The 22,362-nt window shown below is 42.7% G+C and overlaps 1 protein-coding gene across 12 annotated transcripts in view; it reads right to left on the reverse strand.

Moving 5' to 3' along the window:
• LOC137524716 (ubiquitin carboxyl-terminal hydrolase 22-A) overlaps positions 1 to 21,328 on the reverse strand; it is a 207,824-nt gene extending 186,496 nt beyond the window's left edge. For 2 of the 12 annotated variants that reach the window (XM_068244895.1, XM_068244886.1), the window contains exons 1-2: positions 20,920 to 21,328; positions 11,918 to 11,988 (exon numbers count right to left, since the gene is read on the reverse strand). The gene's annotated coding sequence lies outside the window, so the exon portion shown is untranslated. Of the gene's footprint in view, positions 1 to 11,917; positions 11,989 to 20,582; positions 20,752 to 20,851 lie in introns of all 12 variants that reach the window. The other 10 variants (XM_068244893.1, XM_068244885.1, XM_068244896.1 and 7 more) reach the window with 7 other exon arrangements.
• Between the last annotated feature and the right edge of the window lie 1,034 nt (positions 21,329 to 22,362).

The following is a 22,362-nucleotide window of genomic DNA, read 5'->3' on the forward strand; positions in this document are numbered from 1 at the left end:
TATAATTTAACTCTTCTGTTGCAACACATAGGTCTCCAGATCACCATACTTAGGGCTTGTACGCAGTATAGTCAAATATACAGTTTCCCCGCATCCGAGCTGGACGGGGAAACTCTGCCTAAGGCCCAGTGCACACCAAAACCGCTAGCAGATCGTCAAAACGCTAGCGGTTTTGGGAGCAGAGAACAGATATTTGGCCGGGTGCACACCAAGCGGATTTTGTATGCGATCCACCAGCCGCATCAGCCAGTGAAAACGCTTGGCTATTGTATTTGAATGTGTGGTGCACACCGGCGGTTTGAGGTTTTTTAGCAAACCGCAAACGCGCAGCAGGAGGCGCGTTTGCGGCTTGGCAAAAACCTCAAACCGCCGGTGTGCACCATCCCATTGCAATACACTAGCCAAGCGTTTTTCCAGGCGGATGCGGCCGGCGGATCGCACCAAAAACCGCACGGTGTGCACTAGGCCTTACTCAGACACCAGCATGCTATCCGAATCACTTGCTAGTACGATTCTGGATGGCACGCTGCAGTTCTGCCTTACATCAACAGTCTCTCCCAACCACTGAATCCCAAAGTGGCATTCATTATGCCTTACTACATAAGGTACTCAACACTATGGATGGTCAATCAGATGGAAATTTCAAATTAATGCAAAGGTTTTAAAGCTCCAGTATTTTGTTTGCCAATTTTCAATCTTCATAATATCTGCATCACACAGACAATCTCTATTACTAAAATTGCAAAGCATCTGGCTCTGTTCAGCCAGAGGTGCTGCTGTGGAAGCAAGCATTGGTAGATGGTAATTACCATATTTTTGGTGACTATAAGACACACTTTTCTCCAACATTGTTGCTATGCCTAACATTTAAATTACCACAAGAATTAAATAATTCTCATGGGACACACAAATACTGCCTTATCACAAGAATTAGGAAAACTACAGAACTAGCATTAACCACTTATACCTTTTGGACATTAGTCCTACGTCCAAAGGAGGAGGTCGCTAATGCCTCCTGGACGTAGGGAGATCACCCTCCCGGCCCCCCGCAGAAAATGTCCGAGCGTGTCCACAGCAGCAGCGATTAGTGCAAGGGAACATATGGTCCCTCTACCCAATCAGTGCCCCATTAAGCCACAGTGCTCACCATTACGAGTAACTGATCAATGTAGACTACACGGGAAGTACATTACTTCCTGTAATGCTCTGGCGTGCATGCGATTCCAGTTCTGCACCACTGATTAGCCAAAGAGGTTGTGTGATCCCTTGACTCCTGTGACTACAGTAATTGGTCCAAGGGATTAGTGTCCTTCCAGTCCCTCAATAATCACTAATAGGGCCTTTTTCCACTAGCCTGCGATTTGCAATTTGCTTCTGATCGCAAATCGCAAGGTACATTAAACTAATGGAAACTGCAGCAGCAATTTCCATTAGTGCGATCCGATTGCGATGCGATTTTGGTCAAAGCGCAATCGTTGTCCTGCCGCGTTTTGCATGCGATTGAGCTCGACTATAATGAGTATAGTAACTCAATCGCAATCGCATGGTGGAAATTGAAACGCGATTGTGATCGCGATCGGATCGCGATTGCATTTCATAGTGGAAAAGAGCCCCTACTGCTTACAATAGTGACTATTAACAAAATAAAAAACACACAACTAGTGATTGGTGCAAGTGATCATAAGGGCTCTGAACCAGTGTGCTTAAAGTTCCGTACCCACTTCGCAACGTTTGTGCCAACTTTTCACACCGAACGACTGTTTTCTCAATATTGTGCAATACGGTTTAATGAAAATTTGTCAAACGATGTTTAGTTTTGTGGGGTGCTTGCAAACAGCATGATGGATCACGGAGCGACAGATTTCAGATCTCCATTGCCCGCCGTGATAATATTACCGCAACCACTTGCACCGTCATTACTACAGTAGTGAAGATAGATTGAGAAACAATTGCTAGTCGTCTCTGATCCATGATCCATCTTCACATGGGTACTTAGCGTATATTTGAATGATGACTGTTATAGCCAGCAACAGTCATCATAAACAGTAGTAACAATAAATAGTAAAGCTTTGTTGAAAAGCGATGCGCTTTTGCGCAATAGCATATAATGCTTTTCAATGGCGACACATACATTTCTTTTACGGGCACAAAACATGCAAGTAACAAAAACGGATTCCCCGCTGCAAGAAATCACAAAGCGCATACTATTCCCATTGACTAGTAGCAGGTGCTGGCAGTCTATGGTGCGCAACAATACGCAAAGGATGCAAAAATTGGCCATGGGAAAACGCTGATGTTTTCCACAGACACAAGTGTGGCTTCTCCCCAACTGTGCCTCTCTCACAGCAGTTCTATTACCTCAGATCTGTGGGGTCACAAATATAGGCGTAGTGCGCGCTGATAAATTTGGGTGATGCCATAGGCACTCATGTAAAACACCACTAATATCGCCTAGAATTGTACATTTGGGGCCAAAGTCTCCCAATGAAAAAAGAAAAAAAAAAAATCTTGCCAACTGGACCACCCACTATAGAAATTGCTGTTTTAAATATAGCCACTATAAATCTAAAATAGCAATAATAGGTAGTCGGTCCTGGGACTCCAGCACCCAAATTTACTGTTCTAGCCGCTATTAGTGGCAGACTACATAGGCGCCTATGGCGGCACCCATTAGTGTTGGGTATAGATTGGGAAGGATTAGAGTTAGGTGTCTGTGTGGGAGGGCTAGGCATAAATAGGGTGCATCTATAATGCACCAAGAGGAAAAATGGGTGCAAAATGGTAATAGGACCAAAATAACAGTAATAGAAAATTGGTGATTTTCCAGTTTTTAAAATTATGTATGCGACCTCATTTTAATCATAATGAGGTGTAAAATAAATGTTAAGTGTAGCTTGTACCCAGTCATAAAAAATAGGTAGGGACAAACTCAAGCCATCATTCAAAAAAACGTAATTTTCAAAATGATGATCCAACTTGGAGAAGTTTCAGCAAACTACACGAGTTGGTAGCTTACAAAAACATACGCTCTTGAATAGCCCTGGTTGTTAGCTTTCAATAATGGTGACGTGTGGCCTTTTTCTGCTGTCCAGACTCTTCGGGTGCTATGCAAACAAGGTATAGCACTAGAATACTTTGAGAATTTTTTTTTTGCCTGGACAAAGCCACATGCACACTTCATAGTTAGTGGCCTGCTAGATGCCCAACTATCCATCAACTGAGACATATGTCGTATTATTTAAACCACTAGTGACCTTAGCCCTTTTAAAAAACGGGCTAGGTCTGTCACCGCCGCCACCTGTCAGCACAGGTGCGCACACGACCGCCCGCCGCGTGGGCAGCACACATTCACCCAGCCCCCTAACTATCCTGCTCTTGTCCGAGGCTGTCCCTGCAGCACATGCGCAGTAGCGCAGACGCAGTGACACACACACACACACACACACACACACACACACACACACACACACACACACACACACACACACACGGGACGCAGAGACAAATGGGTTTTATTAGGTAGGATGATAAATTGTAAAATACATTTTTGGGTGTTTTAGTGCTGAGGCCTATATCATCAATTCTTTTTAGTGACAAACTAACAATCCAAAACAAAATGTTTATTTTCATATATTCTGTACCACAATAAACAACTTGTAATACATGAATTGTTATCTTAGGGCTTTTTAAAGGGAACCTAAACTGAGAAGGATATGGATTTTTCCTTTTCAAATACCAGTTGCCTGACTCTCCTGCTGATCCTGTGTTTCTAATACTTTTAGCCATAGCCCCTCAACAAGCATGCAGATCAGGTGCTCTGACTGAAGTCAGACTGGATTAGCTGCATGCCTTTTTCAGGTGTGAGATCCAGATACTACTGCAGCAAACTGATCAACAGGAAAGTCAGTAAACTGGTATTGTTTAAAAGGAAACATTCATATACTTCTCAGTTTAGGTTCCTTTTAACCACTTTACCCCCGCCCGTACGAATTTCTCCGTCCCTTTTTCCATCCTTTAACCCTCAGGGACGGAGAAATCCGTACTTTCCGCGTTCCCGCCGCTGTCCGCGCTCCCGCTCGTAAACACGCCCCCCGCCGCTAGTAAACATGCCGCTGCCCGCTCGCCCGTAAATCAATGAACGGGAAAATCCATTCCCGTTCGTTGATCTAAGCCCCACAATGATCCGTTGCTCTCCGATGGGCAGCGCGAACATTGTGAGAAAAAACAAATACTCACAGCCTCCTACTTCCTGCGAGCGTCTGGAAGGACGCTCGCAGGTCGCAATACACAAAAAGTTACTGTTGCCATCTTGTGGCCAAATAGTAAAACTACACCCTAAGCATTTTTCACATAGAAATAAATGAGTGTTACACAAAAAATTAACTCATTACCTCCCACACGCCCCATTTTTTTTTGTAATTAAAAAAAAAATTCAAAAATTTACAATTAAAAAAAATACATAAATAGTTACCTTAGGGACTGAACTTTTTAAATATTTATGTCAAGAGGGTATAACACTGTTACTTTATAAACTATGGGCTTGTAATTAGGGATGGACGCAAAACTGAAAAAAATGCACCTTTATTTCCAAATAAAATATTGGCGCCAAACATTGTGATAGGGACATAATTTAAACGGTTTTATAACTGGGACAAAAGGGCAAATACATTTCATGGGTTTTAATTACAGTAGCATGCATTATTTAAAAACTATAATGGCCGAAAACTGAAAAATATTTTTTTTCCCACATTTTTCCTATTTTCCCATTAAAACACATTTAGAATAAAATAATTCTTGGCATAATGTCCCACCTAAAGAAAGCCTAATTGGTGGCGGAAAAAACAAGATATAGTTCATTTCACTGTGATAAGTAATGATAAAGTTATAGACAAATGAATGGAAGGAGTGCTGAAAGGTGAAAATTGCTCTGGTGCTCAGGGGGTAAAAACCCTCAGTGGTGAAGTGGTTAAACATGTATGGCATGGGGTATATTACTGTTATTTTTTTTTCAAATAATGGATTGCAGTTATTGCTAAGGTACACCTTTATTTCCAAATAATACATTGCACTAGGCGCATCAGTTGAATGTTGGAATCACCAGGACAAATAAAATATGTGGTTTTATCTATGGTAGCATTATTTTAAAATATGCTAACCACAAGAAAATTATTTTAAAATATAGTGGAAGGAAATGGAGAAAGTGTACTTTTTCATATTTTCCCTTTAAAATGTACAGGGAATAAACAATCTATATCTATGAAAAAGAAAAGTGAGGATGCACACCTCAAATTTAAAAGTTATGAATTCAATAGTAATCAATAGAAACGATTCTGGGTGCTGCATCATAAATAACATTTATACACACACACACACACACACACACACACACACACGTATATGTATACACACACACACACACACTATGAGATGCGCCCACCATGCAATTTTGGTTGCAAAAAGGGAGTATATTGTACAAACGGTATAACACGGATTACATAATCAGTCAAGATGGACTATACTATCAAAATAGTGTAAAAAATACAATATAGGGTACAGGTACATAAAAACAGCAATGTCCACATTTAAATACAAACATATGCGAAGATCAGGAGAAAATCTTAACCTCTATATCTATAGAGATACAGTATATATGGGCAATCTGAGTCAAATGTCCATTTGTGGGCACATTGCATGTTAAAAAAAAAAAAAATTAAGTCCTTGTAATAATCAAATGCAAATAGTATGAGGCATATCAGATAGTTCAACACAGCGTGGTGAAGGGGCAGACCCCAAGTATTATCCTCAAATATCTCCACCGCCATCACTGCTTCAGTTTGCCACATCTGCTTGCAACCATTGAGAAAGAACACTGTTGTTCAAAACGACGCCATCTGTCTGGGTTATTCTTGGCGGGGTTTGCCCCTTCACCACGCTGTGTTGATCTATCTGATATGCCTCATACTATTTGCATTTGATTATCCCAAGGACTTTTTTTTTTTAACATGCAATGTGCCCACAAATAGACATTTGACTCAGATTGCCCATATATACTGTATCTCTATAGATATAGAGGTTAAGATTTTCTCCTGATCTTCGCATATGTTTGTATTTAAATGTGGACATTGCTGTATTTACCGTATATTCCGGCGTATAAGACGACCTCCCAACTTTTCCAGTTAAAATATAGAGTTTGAGATATACTCGCTCAATAAGACTACTACTCTTCCAATGCACACCAAATAAAAATTTAAAAAGCATCATATACTGGTAATATGTATGAACAGGTACTGGTTCTGTACTGTATGTGGTACCACGTATATAACACTATACAGGGGATTGACTGGTTAGATTGGTTAGCTCTCCCTGTCTCCCTGTTTATCAGAGCGGTATGGAAGAATAGATTGTGCTGTGCCTATAAAACACGCCTTTTTCACCCGTCTGGCCCGCCCTTGCATACTATTTACCTCCTTCTCTGCCTCTCAGATCTCGCACATGTGAGCCTGCACAGCTTCACTACAGTCCTCAGCAGCGAGATCTGAGAGGCGATAACAGTATAGGGCGTATCACCCGGCATCATGGATACCCGGTGTATAAGATGACCTCCAAATTTTCAGAAGATTTTCAAGGGTTAAAAAGTAGTCATACGCCAGAATATACAGTATGTACCTGTACCCTATATTGTATTCACACGATTTTGATTGTATAGTCCAGGCATGGGCAAACTTGGTTCTCCAGCTGTTAAGGAACTACAAATCCCACAATGCATTTGCCTTTATGAGTCATGACTGTGGCTGTCAGACTCCTGCAATGCATTGTGGGACTTGTAGTTCCTCAACAGCTGGAGGGCCAAGTTTGCCCATGCCTGGTATAGTCCATCTGACTGATTATGTAGTCCCTGTTACACATTTTGTACAATATACTCCCTTTTTGCAACCAAAATTGCATGCTGTGAGAGAGATATATAGATATAAAAAAATCTGTATCTATCACATACAAAAAGCTTAATTTGTGTGTGTGTGGGGGGGGGGGAACAAGGTATAGATCATTTAGGTATGATAAATAATGAAGTCATTGGCGAATGAAAGTTGACAGCTGAAATGTGAAAATTGCTCGGATGCATAAGGTAAAAAAACAAAACAAAAACAGGGCTGTGGAGTCGGAGAAATTTTGGGTACCTGGAGTCGGGGTTTCCTAAACTGAGGAGTCTGAGTTGGATGATTTTTGTACCAAATCCACTGCCCTGGTAGGTATTAGACTAAGGAGTCGAGGTGTCGGAGTCTAAGCCATTTTGGGTACCTGGATTCGGAGTTTGAGTCTGTGATTTCATAAACTGATGAGTCTGATAATATTTGTACTGACTCCACAGCCCTGAAATAAAACACTGAAGTGGTTAAAGGGGTTCTGTGGCTATAAAACAAAAAGCATAACTTACCTGGGGCTTCTAACGTCCCCCTGTGGATAACCTGTCCCGCCCCGTCACTGAAGAATCCTCCGTTCCTCACCGTGGATCGTGGGTCACCTTCCAATTATTCGTCAACCTAGACAAATGTGATGGCTGCGCGGTGATGGCCGCACGCGTCCTCGCTCCCATCTCTGGAAGCTTACTGCGCAGTACGAAGTTTCTCATACTACACCTGCGCAGTGAGCTCCAGCAGACACGAGAGAGTATGTGCGACATTCGTCTAGTTAGTCAAATAATTGGAAGGTGACCAGCGGTGGGAAACTGAGGATTCTTCAGTGACGGCGTGGCCCTTTAAGGAATAATGAACTCGACAGCAATTTTCAAAAAAAAAATGCTGCCCATAATAGGGGTAAGGGCCAACAATGTAAAACTGGCGACATGGGGGTTGATTCACAAACCTTTTCACATGCATTATCTCTACTTATTTATTTTGCACATGCTCTATACAATACATTTTGGCTACTAGATCACTCAAAATGTGTGCCTCATTGAATTCCTACTTTTCTAGCCTTAATTTGTGTACTTTGTTTGTTAGGTGCCAGTAAGGTCATAAAAAGAAAAAAGGTTAAAAATAAATAAATAAAGATAAGGATAGATAACGCATGAGGAAAGTGACTCAACTAGGAAAATGTACATATTGGCCCAACACCCCTCGACATAGGCTGTCATTGCACACACCACGACTGACTTTCTGAGAGGAAGCAGCATGCTAAAGCTGCTTTGCAGCAGACAATGGCCTCAATTCACTAAACTTATCTCCTGTCTTTAATACCTCTTCTAGAGTTGTTACCATGGTGATAAGGCATGTAGTATTCAGGAAACATTTTACCTCAGGCATGCCTAAAGTTAACTCTTCTGTTTTTAAATTAACTCTCCAATCCTTAAAATAACTCCAGAGTTAAAGACAGGCTGTTAATTAGCTGCGTGTGAAAATAACTACAGAGGAGGTAAATTAACTACAGAGGAGGTAAATTAACTACAGGAGAGGTAACTTAAGGAATGAAGAGGTAAGATAACTCTCTCACGTGTGGAGGTAAGTTTTCTCTTGCCTTATTATCTCTAGCATGATCTTAGTGAATTGAGGCCAATATCACCAATCATATTCCTATGGGGCTATAGCATTGATTGCAGTGCAACGCACTCTGCCTGGTTAACACCAACCTTAAAGTGCGTTTACACGGCAACGTGCGAGCTTACTGTGGCAGTAAAGCATAACTTTCATTGTACTGTACAGTCGCAGTGCTACCGCACGATGCAACTTATCAACTCCGTAGCCTTCTTATCACAACACTACATGCACAGTGTGAAAGGAGCCCAACTGTGGTGAGGAGATGGTTACCCATGGTCCATTACAGAAGCAAGGTTATATATTTGGACTTCAAAAACAAAAAAAATTATGTTTCTGCAACATTTTACCTGCAATTTTTCGTTTCATTCTTGATCGAACTCGTAGTGGCCAATGCAGTACAGAGCAAATGCAATCAATCATCCACCATTCAATCCTGTGCTAACAAATGCACACTGTTCCACCAGCTCAATTAGATAAAACACAGCCTTTCCTAATTAATAATCTACCAATATAAACATTGATTGAGAAGGCCTTCATTTGATCTGTCAATGCCTTTATCAAATAGAATCTAACCTATTAAAAACATCTGTAGTGTGTTATGGCCTTGAGAACCACACTCATAACTTATAATCAGATTACGCGTACAGCAGAGCTTTGGAAATGTTAAAAATAAGAGAGTTTACTATTCTATAGACCAAGGAAGGGTCTATTTACTGAAGAGAAAAAAATATAATGTGTACCTGTACGCTCTACACCAGATCCTTCAACGATTACAAAATTATAGTGGGCAAATCATGTTCTATGTATGGGACTTCACAATTACTATGAGAAATGGAACATCCTCATTCGATAGAGTCGGTACCCTCAACGCTTTATTTTCTAAAGTAAATAGAATTTCCACTGTTTATATGCAAGCCATCCACATATTTGAACAGGGCATGTGCAAATTCATGAACTTCAAATGCCCAGTAAAAAGAAAACAAACACTCTAAATTATTTTTCCATGCACAAGCACTTTTTATTGGGCATGCATAGGTTGTTAACTGTGACCATTTTTATTGTGTATGTGCACAAACCACATTTACTGCTCATGTTCAGTTCAGACAGAATGTGCACATGACCAGCGTTCACTCTCTCCTACAACGAGGATTCGACTCCCTGCGCAGTCAACATCCACCAGTACAGGAAAATAGAGGGTCCCTGAAGGCAACAAACAGTAGTAAGTGCCTTCAATTAAAAGCAGCACAAAAGAACAGAATCCTAAATAGAATGAGGCACACTTTTTGCAGAACAGTTTTACCTCCTTGTTATGTGTAAGCATGAGTCTTCTACGCTTTCATTTGAAATATTTAATAACCAAAATCATCCCTGAGCATTGTATACAATTTACACAAAGATCACATCTAAAGTGGTGATAAATTTCACAGTTAAATGGCCAGAATTTACAGGTGACCATCTATAGTCTCGATACAGTATGCTAAAAACAGGTTTTCTTCAAGGCATAACTTCAGGAAAAACATTTATGTTCTGGAAAAAGCAGAGTAAAAACCTCTCATGCCTTTTTTGTTTTCAGCTCATATGAAACTTATTTTCCCTCTTTATAGCCTTGCGAAAGTTGGCACAAACCTTAGTTTCAATTTGCGTTTTTAATGCATTGGTGCTATATAATATGCAATGCACAAAGATTCATGCATTACATATACCCCATTATTGCGCTTTTATTATTTTCATTTTATTTTTCATAACCGGGATTGGATGGGTTTGAAATGCAGACTTTTCCTGGGCTAATGCAAGATGCACTAGCCATCACCTCAGCAAAAATGGTTACACGTCTCCAAATCTAGAGGAGTTCTGATGACAACCGTAAAGCTGGATTCTAAAAATCTGCAGGCATATTTCTTGTTGTGTATCAAGAATCGAAAGACAGGGAAAAACTCTCTCCTAGTGGGACAGGCAGGAAACAAGTGTGAAAAAAAATCTGGAATGTTAATTTGTGTAGTTTATTCGATCTTCAGTACTTCTCAAGCTGGAGACTGTTGTACTCCTAGAGACTACTTCAACTACCTGAATTTATCATTCTTCACAACTTGTAGGGAACACCATGGAGAACCGCTTAGCATCAAGTTTATTTATTTTCATAAAAACATCTGAGAAATGACACTCAATGAAGGCGATTTATAAATAGTGTCAAATAAGAAATGAAGCACGAGTCAGAATCTTTTTTTCATTCAATAGCTACAACCCAGCATTCTGAAGGAATATTGAGGAAACAGTTTGCTGCAGCTAGTTACCTGAAACTATTGTTCATGATTGTTTCAAGCGCCTTTCCAAAGTATATACAGGAATCCTCCCAATGCCTGCTCATACGCAACTGAAAACCCTACCAGATCACTACTGCCATTTAACAGCACAGGTGGCAGAAGCTTGCACCCAATCATCCCCCTCTCCCCCCCAAAGAGCAGAACTCCAGTTTTCTCAGCACACAGAATGTGTACAGTAAAAAGCCGCACAATATAATCAAGAATAAGATTTGGGATAACCATTATTTCAAGTATGTATGTAGCCTTAAGGATTTAAAAAAAAAACCTGACAATTTTATAGGACAACTAGTGAGAAGTATATGGAGACTGGCAGAACTGCTCATCTATTTGGCTGCAGTAGTGTCTAAACAACACCAGAAACAAGCTAATCTGGTCAGATCTGACAATGTCAGAAACACCTGATCTGAATATGCTTGTTCAGGGTCTATGGCTAAAAGAATTATAGGCAAATAGCCAGGAAACTGGTATTGCTTAAAAAGGAGAGAAATATGGTAGCCCCTATATCTCCCTGGCCTCAGTTGTCCTTTAAGGTTAGGAATTTGGGCTACATTTACAGTGGTGCAACGGCCGCTTTGCAATGCAGCTTGCAAAACTGCAATGCATCACCAATGTGGCATTCAGTGAGGTTGCGGTATAACTGCGTGTGGAATCATAACGCATTGCAGGCAGTAAGTTACCTCACACCACGCACATTAATAGTTACAGCGAAGCATACTTTTCATTGACTGTATGCAACGCGCTTCCCTCTTTCCTGATCAGATGTGTTCCTGCTGTTACACGGAACACAATGCCTACTGTGAGCCTAGATTTGAAGTCTTATAAAGGTCTACTTTTTAAAGTTGTTTTGGGAAATAAAAGTGCTGTGTCACTAGCACTGGGTTACACAGATTGAACATTGAGTTTTTTCATCTTGCCAGTGTTCCCATGAATAAGATTGATCCTGCCTTGGTAACCAGGCCAATGAGAACAGGAAATGTCCTCCATGGAAACAGGCAGAGAAAACCCTGAGATGTATCCCCTCATCATTCTGAACTTCTGAATGTGCTACAAGAAGTTAACAGGTACCTTTCTTATACTCCAAATCCTTTCCTGTGTACTGACGACATGACTTGGATCACTGTGCCACCCCTTGTTGTCTAAAATAAATAAATAAATCAAATAGAGTGAAATGACTGGCAGTTCAAGAGAACCACTATATTTAAAAAACAAAAAAGCAAAAACAAAACAGAATTGAAGGCATACAAGAAAAAAAAATTCAGAGCACAAGTGGGATGCATGCACATACTTTATGGTGCCCACATTCAAACAGATCATTTGCTACTTCAGCATTAGAAAAACCTTAACCACCAAGATGACCAAGTGCCTTAATACCGCTGGCACCCGACTTCTTCTGAGCTCTAGTATAAAGGGAACCTGAGGTGAGAATAATATGGAGGCTGCCATATTCACTTTTAAATCATACCATTTGCCTGGCTGTACTGCTGATCTTGTCCCTTAATACTTTTAGCCATAGACCCTGAACAAGCATATGCATATCAGGTACTCTGACTCAGCTTTTACTGGACTAGCCATATGCTTGTTCCAGGGTTATGACTCAGACACTATGTATGCCAGGAGATCAACAAGACTTCCAGGTAACTAGTATTGAATAAACATGGCAGTGTTTAAAGAAAGTTGGTCCCTAAACAAATGCTACAAGGAAAAAAAAATGGGGGAGGAATTTACTGGGTCATTTAATAATCTGCCATGCAACAATTTTCAATAGAAAATATGCAGTTACAGAGAAAACCTAACCAAGAATTGAACTTAATCTCAATCAGTAGAAGATACCCACTTTCCCATGAGAAATCTTTTCCTTTTTTACAAAAGGATCATCAGGGGGCTCTGAATGGCTGATATTGTGGTGAAACCCCTCCCACACTGTGGGAGCCTTGTTGCATTGTGGGAAATAACAGCTGTTTACAGCTGTTTCCAACTGCCAAAAAAGCAAGCTCCTTCCAGTGAACTTCCAGCAGTAAAAATGTCACCATGTGATAAATGTCAGAATGTAAATCAGGGAGAGGAAAGATTTTACAATGGCCAAACACTGAATCATTTATTCATAATTATTGAAAAAAATGAAGCACTTTATGATATTTTCACTGGAGTTCCTCTTTAAGCTAGCCATAAACTTCTAGATTGCCACCCAACGTAGCAAAATGATCAATCCATCTCTGATTCAACCACAACACTGCACGATGCGATAAAACCATGGCCTATCAATCGTCCACCGTTCCTGCCACAGGAACATCAACAGAAGTTTTCTACTCTGTCCGATCGATTCTAGTTAAAAAAAAAAGTGGACGTTTGAGCAATACATTTTTGGCAGATTCAATCAGGGTAAACTGCCTGGAATTTAAACAGAAAATGAATAAGTCTACCTTTACGTCTAGCTGCAGGTAAATGGTGCCTGGATGACTTGCTTCAGAACACAATTGTGTGAGGTATTAATATACAAATAATTAAACCAAAATGTAAATTCTACTTGGACAAGAACTTTCATTGTGATGATCCGGATAATTCGACTCACAAAAAAGATCCGGATCAAATGAACGATTCGTTCATGATCCGGACAACACTACAGTCCTACCATGAGTCTCTACAGTGCAGTGAATATTAATTAGCCATGTGGCTGGCTGCTGAGTCCTCCTCCAACATTACTGGGCATGTGCAAGCAGTCTAACGCTGCTTAGCCCAGTATAACGTACAGCATTCAGCACTTTGTTTAAACGTGCTGCGTTACTATGTAACGCAACATCGGCACTGTGAACAGCACAATTGATTTTACAGTGCTGTGAGTTAGGCTGCGTTACTGGCTGCTGTAACGTGGGACTTTAACGTCCCATTGTGAAACCAGCCTCAACCTTGGTTCCCACTTGTGTGGTAAACATACCTGTTCAGTACGTTTTCTACACCTCCACTCAATACAAGCGGATCCAATAGTTAAAAGTAGGATCCTGACTCTGTTCCCACTTGAGCGGGTACAAACAGCATGGTAAAAGTGTATCTGCTTTTAGGAAGCAATCTGCTCCATCACATGTCCATGCCCTCATTCACATTATCTGCTGCTTTACATCCACTCCGTCCACTTCACAGCCGCTCAGTCCAGTGAATAGCCTGTACAGACAGTAAGGCCGGAAGGAGTATTGGTTTACAATACACCAATTCTCGCTAACAGCGGGGAGTATTTTCATTGGTCCACCATAATCAAATGAGAACCCGCCCTGTTACTGAGGATTTCCATTGGTCTTTTGAAACCGTTTACCAGCTTCAGGACCAAGTGGAGGAGTTTTGCTTTTTTGCATGCGGCAACCAGCCTATTGAGAAAGAACACTATCGGTTCTCATAGGCTTTCATTGCATCTGTGCACACGGCATTTTGTGGTCCTTTCCAGAAAAAGGCAGAAGGTTGGGACTCGATGTTAAGTTTGCCGATCCAATTTTTTTTTACTTCTTTAACATACTGAATGGGTACTGAACCAGATTCAGAGTTAATCAGATGTTGGTTAATTCTATATCTAATTAGCTTGCTGTAAAGTTTCTGTTTCACCCTAAACTGCAATAGAACATGCAAGTTTGCACAAAAAAAAAAGGGAGAGGACAGAAACCCCTTAAAAAAAAAAAAAAAAAAAAAAAAACCACTCAAGACAAAAATATCAATTTAGAAAAATCATAACTTTATTTCCTAGATATCCAACATACCAACACAGCACAAACAGTTTAACCCTCCTGGTGGTAACCCCGCGCAGGAGGATTTCTCAGGCCCTGCTGGGCCGATTTGCATAATTTTTTTTTTTTGCTACACGCAGCTAGCACTTTGCTAGCTACATGTGCACACCGATCACCGCCGCACCGATTCGCCACTACCCGCTGCGCGCCCCCCCCCCCCCCCAGACCCCTAGCGCAGACTGGCCTATCAGCGCTGAGGGGTGGATCGGGACTCCCGATGACATCACGCGACGGGAAAAGCACTCCAGGAAATCCCGTTCTTTGAACGGGATTTCCTGATCGGAGCCGGTGGGTGGATGCCGCTCTAGACTCGCTACATGATTAAAAAAAAAAAAACCCCGCTGCGCTGCCCCCTGGCGGTTTTTAATAGACCGCCAGGAGGGTTCAAATCATCTAAAAAACACACACAGACACACTGATATCAATAATGACCTAGACAGAATGTAATAATATGATCATGTAAACCTGTAAGATAGTCATTAGTAATACAACCTTTATTCTAGGTAATATATCCTGTGAGGGGTTTAGATAATGAGCCCCATCATGTGTGAACCCGGGTTCAGTATGTATCTGTGCAAAAGAGCTATAAAGTGACTGTAAATAACAAGTACAAATTGATAAATCGCTCACTTAAAGGAACACTGTAGGGAGGGGGGGGGGGGGGGTCGGGGAAAATGAGTTAAACTTACCCAGGACTTCTAATGGTCCCCCGCAGACATCCTGTGCCCACGCCGCCACTCACCAATGCTCCGGCCCCGCCTCCAGTTCCCTTCTGGAATTTCAGACTTTAAACTGGGCTTGTGCTATACACTCCTGGTGACATCAGCGGGATCGAGGACACGGCAACACAGGCGCATGGGTTTTCAAACTTTAAAGTCTGAAATTCCAGAATTGAACCGGAGGCGGGGCTGGAGCATCGGTGAGTGGTGGCACGGGCACAGGATGTCTGCAGGGGACCATTAGAAGCCCCGGGTAAGTTCAACTCATTTTCCCCCGAGACCCCTACAGTATTCCCTTAACCTCTTTGCCGGTTATCCCGAACTCAGCTTGGGGTAACCTGCGCAGGAGGATTTCTCAAGCCCCGCAGGGCTTGAGAAATCCTCCTGCGCAGGTTACCCCAAGCTGAGTTCGGGATAACCAGCAAAGAGGTTAAAGGAATACTGTAGGGGTCTCGGGGGAAAATGAGTTGAACTTACCCGGGGCTTCTAATGGTCCCCTGCCACCACTCACCGATGCTCCAGCCCCACCTCCGGTTCAATTCTGGAATTACAGACTTTAAAGTTTGAAAACCCATGCGCCTGTGTTGCCGTGTCCTCGATCCCGCTGATGTCACCAGGAGTGTATAGCACAAGCCCAGTATGGTCTGTGCCTGCGCAGTACGCTCCTGCTGACATCAGCGGGAGCGAGGACACGGCAACGCAGGCGCAGTGGTTTTCAGACTTTAAAGTCTGAAATTCCAGAAGGGAACTGGAGGCGGGGCCGGAGCATCGGTGAGTGGTGGCACGGGCACAGGATGTCTGCAGGGGACCATTAGAAGCCCCGGGTAAGTTCAACTCATTTTCCCCCGAGACCAACCTCTTTGCCGGTTATCCCGAACTCAGCTTGGGGTAACCTGCGCAGGAGGTTTTCTCAAGCCCCGCTGGGCCGTTTTGCATAAATTTTTTTTCCTACATGCAGCTAGCACTTGCTAGCTGCATGTAGTACGCGATCGCAGCCGCTACCCGGCGCGCCACCCCCCCCCCCCCCGACCCCTGCGCAGCCTGGCCAATCAGTGCCAGGCAGCGCTGAGAGGTGGATTCCATATGACGTCCATGACGTCATCCCGCCCCGTCGCCATGGCGACCGGGGAAGCCCTGCAGGAAATCCCGTTCTGAACGGGATTTCCTGCTTTCTCTGATCGCCGAAGGCGATCGGAGTGGTTGGGGGGATGCTTTCAAAGCGGCTATCATGTAGCGAGCCCTGAGCTCGCTACATGATTTGAAGAAGAAGAAAAAAAAAAAGTGCTCCGCTGTCTCCTTGCCGGCGGGAATTCGACCAGCAAGGAGGTTAAAGAGAAACCGTGACCAAGAACTGAACTTCATCCCGTTCGGTAGCTGATACCCCTTTTACATGAGAAATATATTCCTCTTCACAAACTGATCATCAGGGGGCTCTGTATGGCTGATATTGTGGTGAAACCCCTTCCACAAGAAACTCTGAGGACCAATGTACTCCTGGCAGTTTCCTGTGTGTGCACTTGTTGCATTGAGGGAAATAGCTGTTTACAGCTGTTTCCAACTGCTAAAACAGCAAGCAGCAGCTACATCACCTGCCAGCAGTAAAAAGGTCACCATGTGATAAATGTCAGAATGTAAATCAGGGATTTTACAATGGGCAAACACTGACTAAATCATTTATACATAATTATTGTAAAATGAAGCCCTTTTTTATTACATTATTTTCACTGGAGTTCCTCTTTAAACCTGAAAACACTTGTGAAAGCATCAACAATACATTATGTGCTCCAAAACCATGGATGTGCATAAATAAATATTAAAGTGAAAAGAGTGCTATCTAAACTGTCATTTGCACAGTAGTAAGTCTAGTGAGAAAAGTCAGGAGCAGCCCATATATAGACGGTGCAATAATCGAGTGCAAAACAAAGGAAATACTTAGCCTGGTAGTGAGGAGGATAGTCACCTCTCCTTTTAAAGCGGGGTGACGTCCACGGAGCATGTGAGACCTATTTTAACCACTTGAGGACCCAATCTTTACCCCCCCTTAAAGGGAACCTTAACTGAACGGGGGGTAAAGAGTTTCACTTACCTGGGGCTATTACCAGCCCCCTGCAGCAGTCCTGTGCCCTTGGCGCCGCTCTGGAGTCCTCTGGTCCCCCGCTGTCACTTAGTTTCGTTTTTGACGACTCACCAGTTGCCGGCCGCCATGCGTATTATTGGACGCATTCACCAATGCAATTAGCGCTATCGCGGACCGCAACGCGTACAAAAATACGCGTTGTCGCCTTCCGCACACATAGATATGCGGCAACGCATATTTTTGTACGCGTTGCGGTCCGCAATAGCGCTAATTGCCTTGGTGAATGCGTCCAATAATACGCATGGCGGCCAGCGACTGGCGAGTCGTCAAAAACGAAACTAAGTGACAGCAGGGGACCAGAGGACTCCAGAGCGGCGCCGAGGGCACAGGACTGCTGCAGGGGGCTGGTAATAGCCCCAGGTAAGTGAAACTCTTTACCCGCCGTTCAGTTAAGGTTCCCTTTAAGGACCAGCGCTGTTTTAGCTGATCTGTGCTGGGTGGGCTGTGCAGCCCCCAGCACAGATCAGGGTGCAGGCAGAGCGACCAGATTGCTCCCCTTTTTTCCCCACTAGGGGGATGATGTGCTGGGGGGGGGGGGTCTGATCGCTCCTGCCTGCCTGTGTGTTGCGGGGGGCACCTCAAAGCCCCCCTCCACGGCGAAATTCCCCCTTCCCTCTCCTCCCCCGGAGATCCGAGGCTGCACAGGAACGGATCTGTCCTGTGCAGCCTCTAACAGGCTCCTGCCTGTCATGTGACAGCAATCCCCGGCCGCTGATTGGCCGGGGATCGCTGATCTGATACAACGCTGCTACTGTTAGCAGCGTTGTACGAATGTAAACAAAGCGGATTATTTCCGCTTGTGTTTACATTTAGCCTGCGAGCCGCGATCGGCTGCCCGCAGGCTATTCACGGAGCCCCCCTCCGTGAATTGACAGGAAGCAGCCGCTCGCGCGAGCTTCCTGATTAATTAGCCCGCAGAACTGCGTCGCTGGTCCTGCAGCTGCCACTTTGCCGACGCGCGGTATGAGTGCGCGGTCGGCAAGTGGTTAAATGGATCCTCCATCTGACCTAGCCAATTTCCAGCACCTTACTACCCGGCTAAGTATCTCCTTTGTTTTGCACTCGGTTATTGCACAGTCTTTATGGGCTGCTCCTGACTTTTCTCACTAGACTTACTACTGTGTAAATGACATTTATGATCAGGGCTGTGAAGTCGGAGTTGGAGTCGAAGTAAATTTGGGCACCCGGAGTCGTGATTTCAGAAACTGAGGAGTCGGAGTCGCATGATTTTTTTTTTTTTTTTTTTTTACAAAATCCACAGCCCTGTTAAGTATTAGACTAAGGAGTCAGAGTCTGAGCAATTTTGGGTACCCGGAGTCAGAGTCATAGTTTCAGAAACTGAAGTCATCGGTGTCGGAAGAATTTTTTACCGACTCCACAGCCCTGGTTTTGACAGCACTGTTTGCACTTTAATATTTATCAGGGCTGTGGAGTCGGAGAAATTTTGGGTACCCGGAGTCGGTGATTTCATAAACTGAGGAGTCGGATGATTTTGCACAAAATCCACAGCCCTGGTAAGTATTAGACTAAGGAGTCGGAGTCTGAGCCATTTTGGATACCCAGAGTTGGAGTCAGTTTCATAAACTGAGTTTGAAGATTATTTTTACCGACTTCACAGCCCAGATATACCTTTTGCACATCCATGGTTTTGGAGCACATAATGTATTGTTGATTAATGTTTTCACAAGTATTTTCATGTTTAAGTCAGTGATTTATCAATTTGTACTTGTTATTTACAGTCACTTTATAGCTCTTTTGCACAGCTCTCTTGTACAGGTACATACTGAACCCGGGTTCACCCATGATGGGGCTCATTATCTGAACCCCTCACGGGATATATAATTACCTAGGATAAAGGTTGTATTACTAATGATTATTATATGTTGCAGGTTTACATGATCAGATTTTTACATTCGGGCTAGGTCATCATTGATATCAGTGTGTCTGTGTGTGCGTTGTTTTTTTTTTCCAGATAATTTTAAACTGTTTGTGCTGTGTTGGTATGTCGGATATCTATGAAATAAAGTTGTTATGATTTTTCTAAATTGATATTTTTTGCCTTGAGTGGTGCTTTTGTAAGGGTTTTCTGTCCTCTCCCTTTTTTAGCATTACATTTATTACCCCAGCACACTCACCAGTGCAGGTGTTGCGGACAAATATTGTGAGAACATGCAAGTTTGTTAATTTGCAGGAAAGGCAAAATTTTATGAAGCTAGAAAATGTACACATCAAAGGCTCCATGTTCTATTTCTAGCTACAAACATTTGCATAAAATGACCATACAAGTTAGCATCAACTTATTTTTTTCTTTCATCCCATTGGCTATCCCTAATAATCTCTTGTGTAAATCAACTGTACTATAAAACAATTTCTGTACATAGTCCAGCAGACAGCATTTTAGACCCCCTTTCTAAAATTAACGCTTGTGTTACAGCATCCTGATGAATTCTATATAATTATATGGGCCATAACAGAGCTAATATGAAAAATCAGATGGAGGATGTTAAAAATCGTACATTTTTATTAAATCAGATTGTAAAGCTAGTTTTACACTTGACATGTTTTCTGTTATATTTTAATTGCCAATTCTCTCCAACATTTAAACTAAATAAGAAAAAAAAAAAAAAAAGGGGGATTTCAAATTGTAACATGAATGGTGAGCTTCAAAGTGACATTTTACAAGGCAAAGGAAATCAATGTATCTTGCATCTGGCACATACAAACTATAAGTGTTAGGTGGTGATGAGGATGATGCACGTGATAAGCCAGTATACATGACAAGACAATCTATAATGCAGCTGCATTATCCTATGTGCTCCCTGGTCTGCTGCCCATAACAGCACAATTCTGCATGCACAATGGTACAGAAGGAAGACGGGTAAGCCTAAAATAAGGTTGCACCATTTGTTCGGAACTCTGTCCCATAGAGAAGCAGAGGCCGGTGTCGGCACATCAGGCCTCTTGCTCAGGTAGACACACCCGGCTTGCATTACTTATGACGCATACACCTTCCATGTAGGAAGAATGTCCTTTGTGACTGAGCAGGGTAGGTAAACAGCAGAACCGCACTTATAGAAATACTGCAGCGTCTACTCGCAAGGAAGTACCAATATCCGCCCTGAAGAGAAGTCCATCCATTGCTGTAAGCTGCAATGCACGCATACAAACGATACATTGCTGATGTCTTTAATGGAAACGCACATGCAGACACGGGTTGGAGGCGGTGTAGTGAGAAACACTCCGTTTGACCTGCGTTAAATTCCTTGCCCATGGCGCCTTTAGAGAAATACAATAGTTATACCATTATTATTTGTTGAGCGATAGAACACTGCTCTCAAACATGCCCATTTTTACTGTAATGTACACAACCCCATACCTGCCCCGTACCTCCACCCTGTGGGGTCGCTCCCCCACTCCCTCCTCCTACTTGTGTCTCCGCCTCACCCGCCTGGGATGCAGACAAAGCGCCTGACGCCACTGCGCAGCGCAGAGAGAAGTGGATCCACTTCTGGCCGGTATATAGTTGTCTATCACACGTTCTTGAATGCAGTCCCTGTGGCCTCCTGCTATTGCTAAGGCTATCCCGGCTCCGAAGTCGATGCAGACCAGGAATCCCTCCTCTCCCGCCGGCCGCGCCACACGACGAGGAAAAGCCGACCTCCTCCCGGGGCCTTTCAGCCGAACTTCAGCTGCTATTGGTTAAGCTAGCTGCCACTCGAACTAGTTTCTGCCTACTATGGCTTCGCCATGGCCTTCTGCGCAGTCCATGGGCGTGTTAGCTGCCAATCATGCTGACTGGGTCCTGCCCAAACATTGCAAGACGGTTATTGTCTAGGTCAGGATTGGGTAGAGGAAACGTCACTCGTTGGGGCGTGTACTTCTTTGCGAGCGAGTCAAATAGACGAAAATGATTGGCAATACGGTAACTTTATAGCTGAATAAGTAACTGCCGGGTTCTGCCCACACTGCGCCGGCTGCGCAAGATTGTGTCACTTCCGCTACAGCGTAGTTACTTTCGTTATTTCCTGCAAGTTTGAGTAATGGAGATGCGTGGATGTTCAGAAGTGTAGCTTTCTATCGAATGTGTTATTGTTGCTTTTAACTATCAGGCGAGTGGCGATTGGTTCGAGCTTTAACCTGTGAAATGTTCCTGAAGCTATAGAAATAAGAAAGTTATGCAAGACTGTGGCACTGTCACAGCAACAACCAAGCTGCCAATTATGTAGCAATGTATGTCAACTGATTTTATGGAGTTGTTACAGCTAAATGATTAACCACTTGAGGACCACAGTCTTTTCGCCAGAGCCTTTTTTTCCATTCAGACCACTGCAGCTTTCACGGTTTATTGCTCGGTCATACAACCTACCACCTAAATGAATTTTACCTCCTTGTCACTAAAACAGCTTTCTTTTAGTACTATTTGATTGCTGCTGCGAGTTTTAGTATTTATTATATTCATCAAAAAAGGACATGAATTTTGTCAAAACAATGACTTTTTTTAACTTTCTGTCCTGACATTTTTCAAATAAAGTAAAATTTCCTATACATTTGAGCGCGAAAGTGATTCTGCTACATGTCTTTGATAAAAAAAAAAACCTTCAGTGTATATTTATTGGATTGGGTAAAAGTTATAGCATTTACAAACTATGGTGCCAAAAGTGAATTTTCGTATTTTCAAGCATCTCTGACTATTTTGACCCCCTGTCATGTTTCATGAGGTGCTAAAATTCCAGGATAGTATAAATACCCCCAAATGACCCCATTTTGGAAATAAGACATCCCAAAGTATTCAGTGAGAGGTATGGTGAGTTCATAGAAGATTTTATTTTTTGCCACAAGTTAGCGGAAAATGACACTTTGTGACAAAAAAAAAAAAAAAATTTCCTT

The sequence above is a fragment of the Hyperolius riggenbachi genome, chromosome 7, assembly GCF_040937935.1.
Source record: "Hyperolius riggenbachi isolate aHypRig1 chromosome 7, aHypRig1.pri, whole genome shotgun sequence".
Taxonomy (NCBI): domain Eukaryota; kingdom Metazoa; phylum Chordata; class Amphibia; order Anura; family Hyperoliidae; genus Hyperolius; species Hyperolius riggenbachi.